At 41.5% G+C, this 21,785-nt stretch overlaps 1 protein-coding gene across 2 annotated transcripts in view; it reads left to right on the top strand.

Annotated features, from left to right (window-relative positions):
* The first annotated feature begins 3,580 nt into the window (after positions 1–3,580).
* rerea (arginine-glutamic acid dipeptide (RE) repeats a) overlaps positions 3,581–21,785 on the top strand; it is a 238,821-nt gene continuing 220,616 nt past the window's right edge. Inside the window, exon 1 of one of the 2 annotated variants that reach the window (XM_063016133.1) lies at positions 3,581–3,631. The gene's annotated coding sequence lies outside the window, so the exon portion shown is untranslated. The remainder of the gene's footprint in view (positions 3,632–21,785) is intronic. The other variant, XM_063016134.1, reaches the window with a different exon arrangement.

The following is a 21,785-nucleotide window of genomic DNA, read 5'->3' as shown; positions in this document are numbered from 1 at the left end:
ATTATTTTCGAATAGGATGTTAAACAAGCTCATGCTCAGGTGTCCACATACTTTTGCCATCTAGTTTATATAAAAAAAAGAAGGCTAATGCCAGTTTGAATTATTCAAAATGCAGCACTATGTATAATTTTTACTATAACTCTGTAATTACATATTTCTTAATCATTGTGACCTTGATCAGTAATAACCAGCAGTTATGCAAAACTCAGACATCATCAGCCTTGTAGCTTTATTTCACTCTTTATTTCATGCTGTTTCTGGCCGCTGCAATGATGCAGAACATTGTGGAAAATGGGAAGTCACAATTTCAGCATCACCAGCAGTGCCAGTTTTCAGTTCAACCAAAAATCTAACAGGTATCTGTTCCCAGAATGTATAATGATAGCCCAGGTTGAATGACCAAAGAAAAAAAAGAAAAGAGAAATAAAGAAAAGCCATCATTGGGTTATAAAATTGTGTTAGGAAGCACACAGGGGGTTAAGTGCAGCATGCAGGTCTCTGTGGTAATGGCTCAGTCTGATCATTCATTGGTGTATAAATCCAGCAGGACCTGAACTGCTTTTCAGAGAAGAGAACACACACACACACACACACACGGCACACACACGGCACACACACACACTGCACACACAATAAACCAATCGTTCCCTGCAGGCACAATTGAGCCCTAGAGCCTAAAAGCATTTATTAAAGATAGTGGAGTGAATTTTTGGCTGGGATTCATGGTGAACCAGTGTTGTGAACCAGGGTTATGTTCCTCATGCATGGAAACAAACCCAATTTCAATAAATAAATGAAAATATAAACAGATATCAATGATTTGCAAATCCTTTAAAAAAAATCAGTACAAATAAAGAAAAGATTAATATATACATATACAGTATATACACCAGCCATAACATTAAATAAAACATGATTTTACACTCACTGTCCATTTTATCAGCTCCACTTACCATGTAGAAGCATTTTGTAGTTCTACAATTACTGACTGTAGTCCATCTGTTTCTGCATGCTTTGTTAGCCCCCTTTCATGCTGTTCTTCAATGGTCAGGACTCTCCCAGGACCACTACAGATCAGGTATTATTTGGGTGGTGGATCATTCTCAGCACTGCAGTGACACTGACATGGTGGTGGTGTGTTAGTGTGTGTTGTGCTGGTATAAGTGGATCAGACACAGCAATGCTGATGGAGTTTTTAAACACATCACTGTCACTGCTGGACTGAGAATAGTCCACCAACCAAAAATATATCCAGCCAACAGTGCTCTGTGGGCAGCGTCCTGTGGCCACTGATGAAGGTCTAGAACAGCCTTTCTAAACCGGGGTGCCGCGGCACCCTGGGGTGCCGTCTGGCTTCGTCAGGGGTGCCGTCAAAAATATTCTAAAAGTGACGAGTCGTTCGCGAACGATCCGATTCTATTGAACGGCCCTTTAAAATGAACAAAAGGAACCGAGTCGCGCCTCTGGAAGCCGCTATACAGTATATGTATATCTTTTTATTTCTACGCAATTCTTATCGACTGTAATCCACCCATTCATAATAAGAGCTGTTTATTGTCGAAATTCAAATCCGAAGACGGAACGCGGAGAGCGAGCGAGACACACACACACACACACACACAAAAACTCAAAAGAAGCTTTATTTGCATGACAAATAAGGACATTCGTATTGCCAAAGCAAGTTAGAGAGAAATAATAAAAATAACAGTAAGAAAGAACAAATATATACAAAACAGTTACATGTGCAAAAATATAAAATAGAATAAAATAATAATAAAAACAGTGCAAAATATTAACAATAAAAATTATAATATTTTTATTAATGAGGTAGTAATAACAATCAGTTAATGTGCGCACACACACACACAGAGAGAGAGAGAGAGAGAGAGAGAGAGACTGATCGTTATTACTACCTCATTACTGTAAATATTATAATTTTGTTATTATTTTGCACTGTTTTTATTAATATAATATTTTTTTGCACCTGTAACTGTTTTAGTAAGTAAGTAATTTATTTATAAAGCACATTTACATCCAAAGTGCTGTTTTGTATATATTTGTTCTTTCTTACTGTTATTTTTATTATTTCTCTCTAACTTGCTTTGGCAATACCAATGTCTTTATTTGTCATGCAAATAAAGCTTCTTTTGAGTTTGAGTTGAGAGAGCCGTAACCGAGCTACAGAGAGAACATGCAGAAAAGAAGCAGTGCTCTTAGTATAATGACAAATAATTGAGAAATAAACTATAAACTTGTTTAATTATGGTAAATCTGATTCGTTCATTGCGCGAACTGAGCTTTTCGAGCGTAACTTGCATCAAGAACAAGTACAGGGGGCGACTGAGGGCTCTGGACCAGGAGCTCCGTGTCTGATTCTCATCCATCCCTGCCAGAATAGGGCGATTGTGTGCATCATCCCAGGCTCCGGTTTCCCATTAAAAGTAAGTCACGTTTACCCCTCCCTCCCTAAATGACACCTTATGGTGTGTGTCCGTGTGTGTTAGCAGTCCGAGGGATGCAGAGTGTAAGTTTTTTAATACATTTTAGACTGGGGTGACTTGAGATTTTGCATACTTTTAAAGGGTGCCGTGACTGAAAAAAGGTTGAGAAACAGTGCCCTACACAGTGCACTAGATTGTATATGAGATCACGGATTTATGTTCCCTACACAGTGCACTAGATTGTGTATTAGATAACGCATTCATGTTCACTATAGTGCACTAGAAAGTATAACTAGATGATGATTTGTGTTCCTTACATAGGGCACTAGATAGTGTATTACATAATTAATTATGTTCCCTACATAGTGCACTAGATTGTATATTCGATCATAGATTTATGTTCCCAACTTAGTGCACTAGACAGTATATTAGATAATTGATTTATGTTCTCTACACAGTGCGCTAGATTGTATATCAGATAACGGATTTAATACGCGTCGCGCGCGTTTGTGTCGCTCTTGGCCGCTCGTTCTAGATTCCGGGAGATTTTATCTGACTTGCGGGCATCAGGAAGCCGCTATATATGCGGGAGACTCCCGGAACTTCTTGGGAGACTTGGGATGTCTGGTATATTTCTGTAATTGATAGCATAAAGTACAACAAATGTGCCATAAGCCATAAACCATCAGTATGAACCAAAACAACAATCATGCACTCTCTCAATCACATCACATCACACACACACGCAACAAGGCACACGTTTTTAAATCACGAAAGCTTCACTCTGATTGGTCCCCTTGCTTCGCCGAACACAGAAACAACCAATCCCGGTTCAGGACACAGAGAGTGGGGCGGGCTCATGTCAGTTTTGGCGTGTGGAGGGAGGAGCTTGTTCATGCAGGTCTTTTCTTTCATACTGAAGCAGCAGATCTGAATCCCAACATCAGTGTGTACAGCTCCAGTACTGACATCTACAGAGATCTGAATCACTACTGACCTAAACTGTGTCCCTTAACCCAACACTCAGTCCCTCATCCGCTCCAGTTCAGCCCACACAGCAGCGGCACTGGTGCTCACCTCCCCGCTAGCTGGAGCTTTAGCTGTGGCTACCTGCTGCTGCTGCTGCTGCTTTGTGTTTGTTGCTCGCAGACTCCTCTCAAACACTCTGATGTTGTAGAGCAACACACAAGGTAAGTTCCTCCTTTCCACACCTCAGTATTACCACGTCCGGCAGCGGCTTCCTTTATCCGTGCGTGTGCGGGTCCGCTTGCAGCTCTGTGTTAGCAGCACTGCTTGCAATTAGCCTTGGTGTTAATAAGTGGCTATTAGCTAGCTGCTGCTGATTAGCCACCATAGTGCTGAGGTTTGCTAGTAGCAGTTAGCATCAGACAGGGATGCTCAATTATCAAGCCTGCTGCAGGTACAAATACAGAAAATATCACACTCATGCCCCACAGAACATCAAGTCCCATTAAAAGCACACATTCAGCTTTGAGACTAAGAATTTGCATTATGTGCATGTATTTTTGCAAAAAATTAGGAGTTTATTGTTGGTAATATGAAGTCTGTTTGTTTGGGTTCAGAAGTAGGACAATACATGTATTACACCACACATGCACATCTCTGTTTATTAAAGTATTTGTCTTTTTCTACACATTCATATATTAAAGCCAGTCACCTCTTTCTACCTATTAGTCCATTTGCGTATTTGTTTGTTTAGTCTTCTTTTTTTATTTATAATGGTCTTTTAGAGGTTAATGAAGAGGTTCTATTAATACTAACTGTCATTATACAGGGTGTTCCTAAAGTCTGGACACAGAGGCAAAATGCATAGTTTCATACATTTTTAAACATTTTATTTCATATACAGTGACGGTGGTGGCCTAGCGGTTAAGGTACTGGACTAGTAATCCAAAGGTCGCTGGTTCAAGCCCCACCACTGCCAGGTTGCCACTGTTGGGCCCTTAACCCTTAATTGCTGAGCCCAGGGGTGGGGAACCTTTTACCCACTGAGGGCCAGATTAATAATTACATATCTGGTCACGGGCCACAGACTACAATGACGCAACATGCAGCCAGATAATATAGGCTTTATAAATACATAATGCTGATGGTATGTAGTGTTTATATTTGATCTCAGACTTACCTTATCATAATTTCAATGTGACGGTTGTGAATGTTTGGTCTTGACCAGCTGTGGGATATCTGGGGGCAATGACGTCGTGGCAATGCGCAACTGGTATGTGGCAACATGACTCGTATTTGTTATGTCTGTTGTCTCATCTAAAGTTTAATTAAATGCATAAAGCTCAGACAATAAAATCTAGGAAATATATGGCGGGCCACATTTGATTGAGCGGGGGGGGCGTATATGGCCCACGGGCCGGAGGTTCCCCACCCCTGGCTTAGACAATATACTGTCACTGTACTGTAAGTCGCTTTGGATAAGAGCGTCTGCTAAATGCTGAAAATGTAAATGTCATTAGAATATTAATCAATAACATCTGCAATGTGTTTTCCACTATTTGTGATTTAATATGTATGTGTATGTATTTTAGTAAACATATGGTTATAGTTAGTGATATTTCCTGTCCAGACTTTAGGGACACCCTGTATTTAACGTTGACACATTGCAATTTATCTTGTGGCCTATGACCCATGTCTGTTTCTTTCATTGTTTCCTAATCTATAAAGTCCTCAATGTACATATACTGTATAATTCCTAATGTACATTAAGGTCCAGCCTGCATATCTACACTACAGGCCTGTTATTACAGTAGTAGAATGTTTGTATGCAGCCTAAAATGCTTGGTTATGACCATTAAGGCGGTCTAGTTGGGGAAGCTGTATCTGTTTATTGTCTCACATCAAATCATCTGGTATCTGGTGCATCTTTACTACAATTTGTTAACTATAATATCCCTGAGATTTCAGTCTATTAAATTTGCGAACTCAGCCGGCCTGCTGACTTCTGCTTTTGTTTTTGTTGCTGTGTGCGATGGGTTCTACTATGTTTCTCTCTCTCCTATTTCTCCAGCAGGGTTTTTTTTTAATGCGACTTTACTTATTTCTGGTCCTGGTTTCTTGTAAATATAGCGCTTCCCACTAGGGTTGGGCGATATTGCCAATTTTCATACCGTCATACCGTCTTCAGGAAATACCGCGGTATACGGTATTACCGCCGCGGGGGGGGTTTATGTGTCGCGGACAAACTTTACAGTGTACACACTTGAGTGTAATTACAATATTTCAATGTTTTATTATAAAAGGATTTAACAATCTGAACGTCAAACATTGCTTATCTTATCTGATCTATAATAAATACGCATAAGTATAAATGCATGTGTATCAATTACACTTTACCACAAACATTAACACATAACATTTTGGCATTGTAATCTCTCTCTGCCCACACAAAACAGAATAATAGCAGCTAAACACTTCAATATATTTCAAAAGTTAACTGCTTAGTTTATAGTTACAGATATTTCTTAAAAGTGTATGAACGTGTACGATTAGTTATGCCTGTAATCCAGAATTAAGTTCTATACCGTAACAAAAAATATGAATGTAAATGTTCATGCTGCGATGACGGTGATGTAAAATAATGTTAAAATAATTCAAAGTCCAAACATTTGAGTGGTTAACGAGAACGCTACTTTACATGTCACACAAGCTCAGTGCAAAACTCGAGCACAGAAACGGTACAAATCCGATCTATTCCCTACACACTCGCTCCCTACGCCCTATAGTGCGCTTCACTTTCTTAAAGGGCCAGACAATATATTTTATAATTCACATTACACGACAGGTGAGACGTTCTTTTTTCTTAATATAGCGCTTTTATTTAGGAAAAAATAGTTCTTACATAGGCAGGAAAATTTATGGCAGACAAGAGTCAGAACAGCGGATTGGGCGTAACGTTATTATTACTGTTTGCTCCTTTTTCTCAACACTTGTTGTGCTCGATTTACACTGAAGATATATTTAGTAAATAAGTACATGTCCGCGCTTGTGTTCATTTCCGGTTGAACTGATAAAAAAATGTTGATTTTGAAAAATTAAAAGACGAGCCGTTTTTCAGTTTCTGCTTGTTAGCTCACAGCTAATGCTAGCCAGTGAGGCTCTTCACTCGTCTCTCGGTGTTATCACCAGTGGGCACCCCACAGCCAATCAGCGAGCTCCAACCGCCCACCCCTCCCTCCCTGTGGATGCGCGCATGTCCTAAAGTCTCAGTTTTCAAGGTAAACCTGAAGCAGAAATTCGGCGCTTCACATTTAAAATATACCGTCAGCATTTTTGAATACCGCGGTATACGGTAATATCGTCATACCGCCCAACCCTACTTCCCACCACAATAAACTAGCGTGTGAATTTCCTGTTGTTTAAGCATTAGTAAATCTGCAAATTTTCCATCACTTTTCTGTTGAAATAATGTGGCTCTTTGGGTTTTGGCTCTTCGTTAGCACTATTTAATAAATCGGTTTTATGACTACAGTCATGATCTAGCCAGGCTAGATTTTGTAATCTGTAGAGCAAAGATCTAAAATTAAGTGGCCACCAGTCTGCCATTATTTATAAAACACTTTTCTTTAAGTGCTTTATTGTCGTATTTTTTACTCCCTATTCCTCGAAGACTGGTTGTTTAATTAGAAGTTTAGTCGTGCTGTTGAATAAGATCATAAGCTTGGCATTGTGTTGGTGGTCTATTGAATGTGCGGTTCACACTGGCTGGATTGTATGGCCACCTGCCACTGTGTTGCACCACGACCAAATGGAGCTCTCAGCAGCGTGTGATTGGAGAAAAACAAAAATCGTTTTGTGTTACACTTCTCCCCCTATCTTAAAGAAAAAACCAAGTCCTATATCTATGATACATAAAAGATCAGTTTGGGTCAGTGTGCGCTCACTGTGCCCTTCGAATGTGTTGGCATACTTGGCTGCTTGGTAAGCTATGTTTGTGTCGTGTTGCCTGTAGTGATCCTTTCAGGTTTAACCTGCGGGTTATGATCAGATGAGACATGAACCCAGCGTAGACTCGTGTAGCCGGCTTCACCTCTCAGTGACCTTGTTTTGTCGACTCTGTAGCTCTGTGGAATTTGTTGAGGTTGTTAGAACATAATAGTTTATCGTAATAGTTTTATTCTTGAACTAATGATCTGAGGACAGTGTAGATCAAATATGTTTAAAGTCTGTTGCTTCTCTCACTCAACATGTTTATTGTTGGCACTTAATACTTACGCACTGTTATGCTACAGCTACAGCATGCCAGCAGAATGCTCGGTTTATTTACGTTCACATTTATATGGGAGCATATCTCTGTTATGGACTTAACAAGAACTTGGCAACTGAAGGTACATGCTCACAAACCCTGTGCTATGTGACATCCTGTTCTTCACATCATCTGTTAAACATTTACATTCACATTTATGGCATTTAACAGATGCTTACTTGGCAAAAATGAATTGCAGTTGAGAGTTAAGGGTCCTGCTAAGAGTGGCAAACTAGTGATTATGGTAAGGCTTGAACAAATGACCTTTTGATCACTAGTCTAGTTCCTTAACGGGCTGATTTTAAACCCAGTACATTTAACTTCATAGACCGAGGTGTTTGTGGACACCTGACCATGAGCTTGGATATCATAATAGAGAGAGCTTTGTTTGCATTGTTATAATTAATATACTCCTCTGGGAAGACTTTTCACAAGATTTTGGAGTGTATCTGTAAGAATTTGTCCCCATTGTTAAATGAAAGAGCCTGGTTCATAATCAGGGTTGCAATTCATTCTAAACGTCTTTAATGTGGTTGAGGTCAAGACTTTGTGCAAGCTAGATTTTCACAACAAACTTAAAAGCATAGTCATTCTGTAACAGTAAAGAGTCCACAGCCTGCTTATACATCCCTAAGCAGAATAAACTTGTACACGGTTGCCCCCTTGTGGAGACTTTACGTTACATTTTGTAAACCACAGTGGGACCAGATTGCCATCATTTCTATTAATTAATTAAGTATATTTCATTTTGTGTTTTTTTATTTTTTTATTTAGCACGTCGTTCCACGCCTCCTCCGAAACGTGCACAGCCAATCGACCGTCTTATCACCCACACTTGACGAGTGTAGCGTGGCAGAGTACTGTGCACGGAGGATCACACACTCCGCCACACCCCCTCCCGTCTCCATACAGGCGCCACCAACCAGCCAGCAGAGGGCGCAACCGCCCCGTTCCTGAGAGAGCATCCCCTACGGTCTCAAGTCCTGCCCCCCACCCGGACAACAGGCCAATCGTTGTCCACAGCCGCCCAGCCTCGACCGTGAAGGCAGAGCTGGATTCGAAACGACGCTCCTTCGAAATCCAGCTCTGGTTGCAGCGCTTGTCTTTTACCACTGCGCCACCTGAGCGGCCCTTGTGTTTTGTTTTGATGCATAGTTTGTATTGCCTGGGTCACAGTAAAAATCATGCACAACATGTGGGACACAGTCATATGCAAAAATGTGGCTTGGCAAACTTGGCTTGCCATTAACACATTGGCATTTTCTATGGGGAAGGGCAGGGGTCGGGTGGCGCAGTGGCTCAGTGGGTAGCACTGTCGCCTCACAGCAAGAAGGTCCTGGGTTCGATCCCCAGGTGGGGCGGTCCGGGTCCTTTCCGTGTGGAGCATGTTCTCCCCGTGTCTGTGTGGGTTTCCTCCAGGAGCTCCGGTTTCCTACAACAGTCCAAAGACATGCAAGTGAGGTGAATTGGAGATACAAAATCGTCCATGACTGTTTGTTTATTAGGATTTTAATGTCATGTTTTACACTTTTGGTTACATTCATGACAGGAACGGTAGTTTCTCATTACACAAGATTCATCAGTTCACAAGGTTATATCAAACACAAAGGCAGGGGTCACCAAATTGGGACAAAGTAAACAACCAAAAAATACAAATATTAAATAACTATTCAAATGTTACCCTTGTGATTTTTTCTATAAACTGGTAAAATTGAACAGTTCTGTACTGGAAAAATATTGTCTTTGATTTATTACTGTCAGACGCCTTAAATGATGATTTTATTTATTTTATATGCTGTGCATCACTTTCCAAAGTCCAAATCTTAATAGCACAAAGGATTTGAATGATTCAGGGTTAGAATGATTCAGGGTTTAAGCCGTGGTGAAATAACGTCTCTCTTCTTTGTGAACTAGAAGGAAGCAGTTAAAGAGCGTAGGAGGCATCTATTAGTAATCGTTCCCAACTGGCTAGAGGGCATGAAGACATCTCATGGTCCCATAGAGATGCTGTGTTTGAGTTGTTGAGCAGAATAAGCGTTGCACACACTTCCTCACAGCTGTGCTTACTTTTCTTTTCCTGATAAAGAGACTAAATGTATACGAATCCTTTTCCTCCTCTTTAAACCCTTTGTGGTCGACCTCAGGAAACTGAATAAGTGAAGAATGTGGAATCTTTTCCTTTTCAAGTCGCACCCCGCTGTTAGATCTTGTACGAACCGAACACAATCATTTTCTGACGCTCAGGATTTACTGGCTGACAGTTTTTTTTTCCACAGCTAAACATCAACCATTGCTTCAGTGATGCTCTTTTATTAGAGCAGTTTTACATGGAAGATTACAGCTCGCTATGAAAATGCTGCGCTGCCTACTGTTCACTTGCCCCTCGCTGCTTTATTCCCATCAATCATTTTGTCTGCTGCAATCTTGGATCCCTGCCTTCCTTTCAGAACCAGGGAAGCCGTGGGGAGACGGTGACAGAACAGAAGTAATCTGGTTAGCGTTTTTGGCGTAGCGAGAATCTATCTTTTGAGCCGGAGTGTGCTCCCGCTTCACCCAGGAGGGCAATTTGGAGCGGCTGCTGCCAAAGACTGTGTGAAGCAGTCGCAGACGGAGAGCAGTAAATAATATGTTGTAAATGGAGGTACTTTCCTATGAAGTGTCAGGAACCTTGGGGAGATCCCACACCAAAGCCGGTGGGTGTAATGGGGTTGATTTGTCAATATTCAGGCTGGATTTCGGTGCACTTACGTACGCCACTTTTCATCCCAGCTTTAATTTTCTTCACTCAGAACTGGCGCAGTATGAGCTGTGGCTCGATATGACGTCTGTCTTTAAAATCATGCCCATTAGTTGTGAAAGGAAAGATTGGACTCAGTAAATGGAGTTTTTTTTTTTTTGTTTAAGATGAAGGATGTAGGATTTTCTTTTCATTTGCAAGTCATAAAAGCAGGATTAGCTTTATGGTGCTTTCAAGGATGTTATCACCTGTCACCTGCTGCGGGATTCCTTTAAAAGCTGCTGTAAAACCCTCGGCTTGAAATGGTCCATTTAATACCCTGGTCTTCTTTCTTACTTTATTGACCTCTTGATTTTACACACAGCGTATGATCTGCTAGAGAGGGTTTGTTTTGTGTCAATATTAAATGACAGCTATCGGTGGCACAGCAGTAAATTACACTAGCCCATTACCGCTGGGATCCAGGGTTTGAATCTCCGGTGGTGCTATTGGCCAGGTGGGCGTCTACATACAGACATGATCGGCTATGTATAGGGGGCGCGGGTCATTGTGGTTGAGGCTTCATGATGGATTGTCATCCTGTTCAGGGTGTGTTAATGCATTGCGGCCAGTGATTCTGGCGAAACTGGACATGCAAACCATCCTGACCAGGATAAAGTGGTGGTAAAACATGAAAATGAACAGTACGTATTAATTCAAATGTTAAATTATTTTAATAACTTAGCCAAATGACAGTAAACGACACTAAAATCATTGATATGGTTGGTAAACTAGCTTGAAAGGGCTTGTGCTTTGTGATTGTAGTCTCAGATTCAGCTTTTTGGTGAGCCTGTGCTCACTGTAGTCTCAGATTCAGCTTTTTGTTGGTGAGCCTGTGCTCACTGTAGTCTCAGATTCAGCTTTTTGTTGGTGAGCCTGTGCTCACTGTAGTCTCAGATTCAGCTTTTTGTTGGTGAGCCTGTGCTCACTGTAGTCTCAGATTCAGATTTTCGGTGAGCCTGTGCCCACTGTAGTCTCAGCTTCAGCTTTTTGTTGGTGAGCCTGTGCTCACTGTAGTCTTAGATTCAGCTGTTTGGTGAGCCTGTGCCCACTGTAGTCTCAGCTTCAGCTTTTTGTTGGTGAGCCTGTGCTCACTGTAGTCTCAGATTCAGCTTTTTGGTGAGCCTGTGCTCACTGTAGTCTCAGATTCAGCTTTTTGGTGAGCCTGTGCTCACTGTAGTCTTAGATTCAGCTGTTTGGTGAGCCTGTGCCCACTGTAGTCTCAGACTCAGCTGTTTGGTGAGCCTGTGCCCACTGTAGTCTCAGATTCAGTTGTTTGGTGAGCCTGTGCCCACTGTAGTCTCAGATTCAGTTGTTTGGTGAGCATGTGCCCACTGTAGTCTCAGATTCAGCTGTTTGGTGAGCCTGTGCCCACTGTAGTCTCAGATTCAGTTGTTTGGTGAGCCTGTGCCCACTGTAGTCTCAGATTCAGATTTTCGGTGACCCTGTGCCCACTGTAGTCTCAGATTCAGCTGTTTGGTGAGCCTGTGCCCACTGTAGTCTCAGATTCAGTTGTTTGGTGAGCCTGTGCCCACTGTAGTCTCAGATTCAGATGTTTGGTGAGCCCCCTATAAAAGTAAAACAGCCTAGACATTGCACATTTGTCGGTGCACTCTTAAGTGCTGGTCCCAAGCCCAGATAAAACAAGTAGGAAAGGCATCCGGTGTAAAATCTGTGCCAAATCAGACTGTGTGGACCTAAAGCAGCTGAAAGAGTATTCAACCAATCAGTTTATTTCCCAACAACAAACCCATCTTTGATTTGCCGCTCTTGTGAATCACTATTTTCCCCTCATGCTCTCTGGAAATCGGCGTCTGTGTCCCAGACCACATCAAGCAAAGTTTGTAATCCTGGATGCCGCAGCCATATATTTTTTTTTTCTCAAAAGAACCCCTGACGACGCGTTCAATTGCTGTGTACTCATTAAACTGAACAATCTGACAACACTCCCTGACAACACACACAACAAGTCTGTGCTCTGCTTCCTTCAGAAGCTATTTTTTGTGTGCCAGAACCAGGGTAATTGGCCTGCTTGTCTGTCATTCTGGGAGATTCGGCTGACACTCTGGGCAACCTGGAAGTGTGAGACGGGTCTGACAAACAGGGGCTCACTAAATGCGGGCAGAGATTAAACTGGTTTGCCTAAAGATCCTAGTTTTCTTTCACCCTTTGAAACGTGGGGTTTATGTGAACACTCTCTACTTCCTGTCTTGTATCTTTAGTGTTCGTAAAGCGCTGCAGGCATCTGGGGTGACAGTTATTTTCAGAATGCGTTGGAGGCACGTCTGTGTTAAGTGGGTAGTAGCGGAGTAGGCATTTTCTATGATTTGGAATATGTGTGAGGTTATTTGGCAGAGCCTTGTGAACATTTTGCCCACTTAGCTAATTTTCCATTGGTAACTAAGTGTATCGTGCAATTGTAAATCCTTTAATCTGTGACTCTTGTAACAAAATCTTTTCTTTACAAGTGGAATGTCCTTGTCCTTTAATATAACGTGACAGCTCAGCTTTATTTGCTGCTAAATTGTCTGTTAAACTACTTTGCACAATTTTTCTGCACAAAAGATACCTCATCTCTGGCTTTTCCTTCAGCAGAACTTCCGCTTCCTGGATGTTTTTTTGTTTTTTTTGCACTTCTTTGTACTTACTGTTACTTACAAAAAGCCACATTAAGTGCAGAAGTTCATGAGTGTAAAGGCAGGAGCTTCACCTGATACCATTGATTAGCTGTTTGAAGGCAGAAACTAAATGATTATACAATTTAAATCCTCAGTTTTTGAATTTTGCACAATATGGCAACAAAGTTCAACCTATAACACGTTTTCCCACATGCTTTTGGCAGATTAGATGTAGGTTTTTGCTTGGCTGTTTTTCTTTCCTTCCTACCCAACAGCCCAGAAATATTATATTATACTTTGGTCACATTGAAGGTGGAGATAAATCTGAAACACCATTCATTTTTAAAAGGAGACAGATTTGGACTGCAGACAGGCCAGTCAAGCACACTCACTCTGTGTTTACAAAGCCACACTCTTGTAGTGCGTACAAAATGAGGCCTGGTACAGAATTCCCGGGAAATGGCGTCGCCTTGATGGCAGCATGTGTCTCTTTAAAATCCCAATATACACCTCTGCATCAATGGTACCTTCACCCATTCTGTGGGGAATTTCATACTATGACATGTGGCTTTTGCACCTTTCACTAATAACAGTCTGGATGGTCCTTTTTATCTTAGTCACAGAGAGCTTGAAGTCTGTTTTTCCCTAAAACAAGCGGAATCGGGGTATAATCTGGCCACAGCCCATGTTTCCACTGTTTTTGATGATGAACTCTTTGTCTTTATAGAACTGATGTCTGTCTTTCTCTGTGCGTAATAGTTTCAGGTTACATTTCATGATGCAGTGGCGGACTGTGTTAAATGATCATGGTTTTCTGAAATGCTGCAGAGCCCATTTGGCTGTATTTAAAGCAGTAGCGTGACAGTTTCTCATGCAGTGCTTTCTAAGGGCTCCTTTAACAGTGATTGAGAGAGAGAAAGATACTCTCGGTCTGATTCAATTTGGCGAGCCATTTAAACTACAGTAAAAGTCAGACATTCAACCGTTGATCTTATGTGACATTTTATTGAATGATTTAAGTTTTAAGGCATATAGCCTGGTGCTAGGTGTTAAACCGAGGTCAGATTTTAGCATACAGTGGCCAGCAGACCTGGCTTGTTGAGCAGAGCTGTCTTGTTGAGCTCCACGCCAGCAGTGAAGAACCAAACAGGCCTGTGTGAATTATAAGACTCGCTCACAGATTACTGCAAGATGTTTTTCTGAATCAGTCAGAGCTTTGCTTTGAGGCAGCGGTTCTGTTCAATCAGAGCGGGGAGGATTTGTAATTTTAAAGCAAAACCAAAGCAGCTGTTCGAGAGAAGGAAAGTAGCACTTTGGATTGCTTTGGCCCGCTATGAAGAAGAGGATAAAAGCCACAAACAAGCTGGTGTTTTTGTTTTAAGAGCAATGCAGCCACTTGTCTGGCAGCCTGTTGTGGGTAAAGCGGGTGGAAAATGAGATACCATCTTGCAGGGGAAAAAAGGAGCCATATCGGTCCATTCCTGCCGACTGGAGTGTGCGGCAGATTGTGACACCGCTGATTAGCTTGGAGATTTCCTGCTGTAATGACACGGCATGATGCTAGCTCGGCGCTCCACACACGGTGTTTTATAGGCTGGGCTGTGCTGTGCTGCTGCCTGCCTGAACCATTTCATTTACAAAGCAGGAACACAATCAGATGCGCAAACAGAGCCAATCCGTTTGTAAACGTGTTAATGTAAGGAATGAGCTAGATCTGAAGGTGGTGATGAATTAACTTGGCCAGTTTTCTCCATGCCAGCAGCTGTGATCGAGCAGGAACAAGGAAACGTTTTGTCTTTAATTCCTGCTTTTCAGTGCGTCACCTTGTAAAAATACCAGTTAATTCATTAAAGCTAAACGTTTATCCCCAGGCAAGTGCACAGTATGTAAACAGTGTACAGTAGACCAGGGTTTTTCAACCTTTTTTTTCTTGCGACCCACAATTTGTCCATGATTTTTAGTAGGGATGCACCGATCCAACTTTTTCAGTTCCGATACCGATCCGATACATATACTTTGCATATCGGCCGATACCGATCCGATACCATTGTTGAATTAATAAACCGTATACTTTATTATGTGGGAAAGACTTAAGGCATCAGGATTGACTTAAACATTACTAAGTTTGCAAAACAAAATATAATTAACACAGATATAAATGTACTGAACTGCTATTTATTTGTCAATAAAATAATAAACAGGCATCTTAATATTTCAGTGTTATTTTCACTCAACGAGTAAGCATCCGACGCTGCCTTGGTGACCAAAGCAATCCCAGCATTCATTGCAGAAAAATAAACATAGCTGAAAGGGGCGGAGAAACGAATGGAGTTATTATCAAACGTAAATAAAATATTACTGATTTTTAACTTGTATAAACTTGTACCGAGTGTTTTTATTTGCAAGTTCGAGCTTGTCAGGAAATGTACCCGTTATCGGTACATGAAGGGAAATGTTATATTGATGTTAGCGTTAGCGCTGTGCTACCTCAGTTCATTGTTTTTAATGGCAAGATGCTAAATGCTAAACCCGATGGAATCACTGTGTAAGTAGCGCGTTCGAATCACCTGATTTATAAGTTGAGGACTTATTAGAATCCTCTCTACTGAGGCAGCCACTTATGTAGACAGTAAGACAGCAAGGCTGCTCCTTAGGTTTTCAAACACACCCAAAATGTGTCTGCTGACAATGAGAAAAACAGTAGTAGCTTAAATAACTTTTTCAAATAAACTTATTCGTAAATATTTAGTGCAAACAGTAATTCAAAATAAAATATAGCAGCTAAACCTGAGTAATAAACATGTTGCCATCGAACTTGTTATAGCAAGCGTGAAATACCTCCATGCAGCTGACTCTTTGGCTCGCTCCATGTTGCTCTTTTTGTTTGTGTTATACGCCATACGTCAGCAGCACGTCCTGTATGGGCTTAGCATGCGTCGCAAACGAACTAAAGTGAACGTATCGGACCCATGGATCGGCTTGATTATCCGATATCCGATCCATCTCATTTTGGTAATGTCGGGACCGATATCCGATCCTAATATCGGATCGGTGCATCCCTAATTTTTAGTGTGACCCAGGCAACTCTAACAATGCATCACAATAAAACAAAAATATACATACAGTGTATCACAAAAGTGAGTACACCCCTCACATTTCTGCAGATATTTAAGTATATCTTTTCATGGGACAACACTGACAAAATGACACTTTGACACAATGAAAAGTAGTCTGTGTGCAGCTTATATAACAATGTAAATTTATTCTTCCCTCAAAATAACTCAATATACAGCCATTAATGTCTAAACCACCGGCAACAAAAGTGAGTACACCCCTTAGTAAAAGTTCCTGAAGTGTCAATATTTTGTGTGGCCACCATTATTTCCCAAAACTGCCTTAACTCTCCTGGGCATGGAGTTTACCAGAGCTTCACAGGTTGCCACTGGAATGCTTTTCCACTCCTCCATGACGACATCACGGAACTGGCGGATATTCGAGACTTTGCGCTCCTCCACCTTCCGCTTGAGGATGCCCCAAAGATGTTCTATTGGGTTTAGGTCTGGAGACATGCTTGGCCAGTCCATCACCTTTACCCTCAGCCTCTTCAATAAAGCAGTGGTCGTCTTAGAGGTGTGTTTGAGGTCATTATCATGCTGGAACACTGCCCTGCGACCCAGTTTCCGGAGGGAGGGGATCATGCTCTGCTTCAGTATTTCACAGTACATATTGGAGTTCATGTGTCCCTCAATGAAATGTAACTCCCCAACACCTGCTGCACCCATGCAACCCCAGACCATGGCATTCCCACCACCATGCTTGACTGTAGATATGACACACTTATCTTTGTACTCCTCACCTGATTGCCGCCACACATGCTTGAGACCATCTGAACCAAACAAATTAATCTTGGTCTCATCAGACCATAGGACATGGTTCCAGTAATCCATGTACTTTGTTGACATGTCTTCAGCAAACTGTTTGCGGGCTTTCTTGTGTAGAGACATCAGAAGAGGCTTCCTTCTTGGGTGACAGCCATGCAGACCAATTTGATGTACAGTAGTGTGCGGCGTATGGTCCGAGCACTGACAGGCTGACCCCCCACCTTTTCAATCTCTGCAGCAATGCTGACAGCACTCCTGCGCCTATCTTTCAAAGACAGCAGTTGGATGTGACGCTGAGCACGTGCACTCAGCTTCTTTGAACGACCAACTGTTCTGTCTGTTCTGAGTGGACCCTGCTCTTTTAAAACGCTGGATGATCTTGGCCACTGTGCTGCAGCTCAGTTTCAGGGTGTTGGCAATCTTCTTGTAGCCTTGGCCATCTTCATGTAGTGCAACAATTCGTCTTTTAAGATCCTCAGAGAGTTCTTTGCCATGAGGTGCCATGTTGGAACTTTCAGTGACCAGTATGAGAGAGTGTGAGAGCTTTACTACTAAATTGAACACACCTGCTCTCTATGCACACCTGAGACCTAGTAACACTAACAAATCACATGACGTTTTGGAGGGAAAATGACAAGCAGTGCTCAATTTGGACATTTAGGGGTGTAGTCTCTTAGGGGTGTACTCACTTTTGTTGCCGGTGGTTTAGACATTAATGGCTGTATATTGAGTTATTTTGAGGGAAGAATAAATTTACACTGTTATATAAGCTGCACACAGACTACTTTTCATTGTGTCAAAGTGTCATTTTGTCAGTGTTGTCCCATGCAAAGATATACTTAAATATCTGCAGAAATGTGAGGGGTGTACTCACTTTTGTGATACACTGTATATAAATATAAATATAACAAAATATACCTAAGTAATGAAAATGGTGGCAATCTGGTCCCATTGTGGTTTACGGGATGTAACGTAAAGCCTCCACAAGGGGGCATTTGTGAACAAATGTGTGGATAAATAGAATGGAATAGAATGCCTTTGTCATATATCCATGTACACAAGTACAGTACAGTAAAGTTCCTTTTAGTATATCCCTGCTTGTTCGGAAGCTGGGGTCAGAGCGCAGGGTTAACTGCCTTGCTCAAGGACCCACTAGTGGCTACGTGGCAGAGCTAAGATTCAAACTCTCAACCTTTTGATTGGTGGCCCAAAGCTCTACCCATTAGGCTACCACTGTCCTGTAATCTGTAAATAAAAGACCTGATAAGGGTTAGAGGTCTTGTTCAAGAACCCAACAGTGGCTACGTGGCAGAGCTAAGATTTGAACCCTCAACCTTTCGATTGATAGCCCAAAGCTCTACCCACTAGGCTACCACTGTCCCGTAATCTGTAAATAAAAGACCTGATAAAGGTTTAGGGCCTTGCTCAGGGGCCCGACAGTGGCTGCATGGCAGAGCTAAGATTCTATCCCTCAACCCTTTGATTGATAGCCCAAAGCTCTACCCACTAGGCTACAACTGTCCCGTATTAATTAAAGACCTGAACTTAATAATCAGGAAGGGTGTTCACATACTTTTGGTCATATAGTGTGTATACTACTCTCAGCACACAAACTCATATAGGATTCATCTGTCTCTCTGAATAAACCGATCCTTTACACAGTGTAATCGAGTTGTCTGTTTTTGGAGTCTGTTTTAAAGGATCAGGTTCTAACCTACTTAGAGTGGTACTGTATGACGTCCAGCAGACACATCCTGTCCTCTCCTGTCCTGATGCAAATCCTTTTCAGGTGTATCCACAAATGTAAGCCTTTGTTTGACTTCTTCCTGACACCTCAACAAAATGTAAATAATAATCAATACTCCATCAGCGATTGCTCATGGCCCGCGTCCACCACGGGCCGACGGGTCACGCTGTTCATGATCGACTGACCTCATATACAGCAATCGATAAGAAAGATGTTATTCTTTCATTCTAGACCATCCGGTATCTTCTAAATACACTGAACCATTGCAGTCAAACAGGCTCTTCTTACCGAAGCATGGTCGTCTTTTCTTCCAGCCTGGATATTGAAAACGAGGCAGGAATTTAAACTGGGATTTATGGTGTGTGGTGCAGAATGACTCCCTGGAGCACAGCTGCTCGGTTGTTGCAGCGCTACTGCATAGACAAACCTTGATAAACGAAGCTCTTTTCATTTTAGTTGCTAAATGTTTTTTTTTTTTTCTCAGTTTTATTTATTCGCTTTTTCATACAATACAAAGGAAATTATTCAGTTTACATATTACAGGAATTTAAATTGTGTTGTACAATAAGAAATGATTAAGCATAAATATAAATATACAATGACTCTGTTTTCCTGAGAATTACACAATTCAACATGAGATAACTAGGTACACACAGGAAAGAACCCCCCCCCCCCACCCAAAAAAAAAAAAAAAAAAAAACCTGGCCTGTTTCATATTAGTGCCACACCAGTATATTATCCCAAGCAAAGATACTAATAAATGACTACATTTAGAAATTGTCTAATGCAGATAGAGGCTAACCAAAACCAGAGGACTAGGAAGTCACTCTGGGTAGTTAACAGACTGCAGGTGCTCCACATATCTGAGAAAGGGCTTCCAAGTGTTCCTGAATCTAGAAAGAGAACCTCTCACTGTACTTCGGATTTTTTCCAATTTAACAAAATGAAAAATCTCCCTAATCCACAAAGAAAACGAGGGTGAGGTAGGCCGCTTCCACCACAACAGAATAAGCCGCCTAGCCAAAAGAGTTGTAAAGGCAACCAAGTCAGCCTCACATTTTGTCAACTGTAAAAGGGGAGAAGGAATTCCAAAAAGGGCTGTAAAAGCAGAAGGTTCAAAAGTAATCCCAATGGTTCCGGAAAAGGTGTTAAAAATTTCAGACCAGAATTCATGTAAGGCGGGACATGTCCAAAACATGTGTATATATGAGGCTGGTGCCTGTTTGCATCTGTCACAAGTAGGGTCAATATTACTATCAAATTTGGATTGTCTAACCTTAGTTATGTGAGCACGATGAAGAATTTTACATTGAATCAGTCCAAGTTTTGCACAAATAGATGAAGTGTGAACTCGAGTTAGGATGTTTTGCCACATGTCCTCCGAGATCACACATTCCAGATCCTCCTCCCAGAGAGTTTTAATTTTTAATAATGAAGTTGGGCGTAATGAATGAACAAGATTATAAGTGATGGATATTGCGCGCTTTAAGGTCGGAAATGGTTTCAGGAAAGAATCAATAGGGGCCGCTGCTGGGAGTTTTGGAAACACTGAGTTTATACAACGGACATAGCTACGAATCTGAAGATACCTAAAGAAGTGCTGTGTAGGTAGACCATATTTCTCTGACAATTGTTGGAAGGACGCAAAGATATCCTCGATAAATAGGTCTTTTAGCATGTTAATACCCAGGGCGGACCAGGATGAGAACACTTCATCCATCAAAGAGGGAATAAATGATGGGTTGGAAGCTACAGGAGCTAAAAAAGAAGAGGTCTGCAAACCAAAATACCGTTTAAATTGTTTCCAAATTTTTAGAGTAAACTTAACAGTTATATTTTTAGTAAAAGGCAAGGAGGAAAAATTAATAGGTGCATGAATGAGTGCTGCCAGGGAAGCAGGTCTACAAGAATTTGCTTCCAAAGTTATCCATATGGGGCAGTGTTGTGACTTCTCCAGCTGTAGCCAACACTGTATTATTCTAATATTGGCGGCCCAATAGTAAAACATAAAATTAGGCAGAGCTAGGCCTCCTTGAGACTTGGGTTTTTGCAAAATATTTTTGCCAATTCTAGAAGTCTTCTTATTCCAGATAAATTCTAAAATAAGACTGTCAATTTTTCGGAAAAAGGATTGTGGAAGAAAGATAGGCAAGCACTGGAAGACATAAAGGAATTTTGGGAGGGAATGCATTTTAACTGAATTGATCCTGGCTGCGAGGGACAGAGGTAGTAATGACCAACGATTAAAATCTTCCTGCAGCCGTCCAATCAAAGGTTCAAAGTTGGCCTTGTAAAGATCCCGAAATTCTGATGTAATCTGAATGCCCAGGTATGTAATGCCCTGTGATGCAACCAAAAATGGGAAGTCCTTCAAAGGATAGCTACGAGCTGCCGTTGTGAGGGGGAAGATTTCACTTTTGTCCAGGTTTAACTTATAGCCTGATATGTGACCAAACCGAGTTAGGATATCAAGGACAGCTGGGACTGACACTGAAAGATTGGAAACATACAGAAGGAGGTCATCTGCATATAAAGAAGTTCTCTGCTCCATCCCTTCTCTTATTATACCTGTTATGTAAGGGTCTGACCGAATTGCTATGGCTAGGGGTTCAATAACAATGGCAAATAACAAGGGACTCAAATTGCAACCCTGTCGGGTAGAACGGTGCAGGGGGAACTGCTTTGAGTATATGTTGTTAGTTCTAACTGAAGCCAATGGGGAAGCATAAAGCAGTCTCACCCAGGAAATGAAATTTTTACCCAAACCAAACTTTCCTAATGTGTAAAAGAGGTACAACCACTCCACCCGATCAAAAGCTTTCTCTGCATCTAACGAGATAACAGCCTCTTGCAGTTTTACAGAAGGAGGATTATATACCACATTAAGAAGACGACGAATATTAGAAAAGGACTGCCTATTTTGAATAAATCCAGTCTGATCTGGGGAAATTATTGAGGGAAGCACGGGTTCAAGGCGTAGGGCTAAAAGTTTGGACAGTAGCTTTAAATCAACAGGCAATAGGCTGATTGGGCGGTAGCTAGCACAAGAG

This window comes from Trichomycterus rosablanca, chromosome 19, assembly GCF_030014385.1.
Source record: "Trichomycterus rosablanca isolate fTriRos1 chromosome 19, fTriRos1.hap1, whole genome shotgun sequence".
NCBI lineage: Eukaryota > Metazoa > Chordata > Actinopteri > Siluriformes > Trichomycteridae > Trichomycterus > Trichomycterus rosablanca.
Note: the sequence above shows the minus strand (reverse complement) of the source record. Positions and strands in the feature narration are given on the sequence as shown.